Raw genomic sequence first — 1,654 nt, 5'->3', positions numbered from 1 at the left:
CACACATATACATAATATACCATATAACCTACACAAACATATACATGTTTACAAGTACCTACTTACCTCCACATGTAGCTTATATCCTTTACCATTCCAGAGGAAAGGAGTGAAGGTATTGAGTTTGATTCTTTTTTTGTTGAGTAGCCACCCGTGCAGGTAGTCATCTTCTTTTTGCTGAGCTTAGTGACCATCCTTGCAGGTAGTCACCCACCTGCCAAGATTCCTGTTCCATTGCCTCCTGCTCGTTCAACAAAGAGTGATGAGGTATGTTTAAAAATTGTAGGCTGCAATTTTTTGAAAATTGGGCAACGGGCCAATATGCGTGGATTAAAGTTGCAGCCACTTGAGGTGCAAAAAACCACTGTTGCACCTTAGTTTTATGAGTATAAACAAAGTTTGATATTGTAACTCCTATTTCCGAATGTTGCTTTAGCTACAAGTTTGTTACCTGACTTCCTGATTTCTTGTATTTGCTTTTTTTTCCCCCCTCTTTCAAATATACATATATATATATATATATATATTAATGCTTACCTGACTTTCCTGAATTTCTATATTTGCTTTTCCATTAGGCATTAGGTCGGCCACTGCAACTGAATCAAGGTGGTCAGATTCTTGAGGCAGCTATTGAAGCAGCTGCAAATGCAGTTATTGATCTCAGGGATAGTTTAAACGAATGGGATAGTAAAGCAGGTGATGGTGACTGTGGGTCAACTGTGAGTTCTATCTCTTGTCTCTTTTATCTCATATCTTTTACTAATGGGTTCTAGATACAAATTATGTATTTTACTCTATTTGCTTTTTCAGATGTATAAAGGAGCTGCTGCAACATTAGAGGACATGACAAAGTGAGTTTATTTTAAAGTTCAATCTTTTCTGTGTTTATACTTCTTTTTTAAACAGTAAAATTTTGTTAGGAACATGATAGTTAGTAGTTGTTTTTAGTAGTATAAATAAGGGTCTAGTGGCTAATGAGGGGGCATGATGAGATTGTAGAGAGTGTCTAGTGCTGTGCACTATCTTGGAGGTCGGGGGTCCACGAAACTGCCCATATATCCTGTAATTTTTCATTTTTAGTGTGGTTAATGAAGCTCAGACTTCTAGGTTCCTATCAAATTTTCTTCCACCATATCCAAAAAGGAACAACTCATCTTTATTATTGGAACTGTAGTTAGAGTCATTCAAGAGGGTTCCTATATTTTTTCTTGATATATTGGTCGAATATGAGTACAATGATCACTATTTTAGCAAACTGTCTCTACCCTAAAGCAGAATATTCTCTAGGTATTAAGGCCTAACTAATTACAGTTGAAAAAGGAAACTACAGCAATCTACAGGCTGTATACACAAGCTCGGTTTGAGGGAAAATAAATTCATTTTCCAAGTCAATGAATGCATGAGGATTCGTCAACATGCCTATCACTTGCACTATTTGCTGTTTGTATTATATTGATTATTCTAACTTGGACATTTGAATGACCGACTTGTAATTTCTTTTAATTCTAGCCAAAAAAAAGTAATTTCTTTTAATATGCTTGATATATGATGAATGACTATCAATTATAGTGAGTGAAACTGTGAAAGGTTGGGCAAACCATCAAATCGTTGAATTGATCCAACCAATTCAATCCAATCCGTCCAAAAAAAAAAA

At 35.5% G+C, this 1,654-nt stretch overlaps 1 long non-coding RNA gene across 1 annotated transcript; it reads left to right on the top strand.

Annotated features, from left to right (window-relative positions):
- The first annotated feature begins 76 nt into the window (after positions 1-76).
- LOC112095214 lies at positions 77-1,032 on the top strand. Its single transcript, XR_002903766.1, has 3 exons — positions 77-267; positions 576-719; positions 811-1,032. It is a non-coding gene; the product is annotated as an uncharacterized LOC112095214 (long non-coding RNA).
- Positions 1,033-1,654: the final 622 nt, after the last annotated feature.

This window comes from Morus notabilis, unplaced genomic scaffold, assembly GCF_000414095.1.
Source record: "Morus notabilis unplaced genomic scaffold, ASM41409v2 C11430173, whole genome shotgun sequence".
NCBI lineage: Eukaryota > Viridiplantae > Streptophyta > Magnoliopsida > Rosales > Moraceae > Morus > Morus notabilis.
This window is presented reverse-complemented; position numbering and strand designations above follow the sequence as displayed.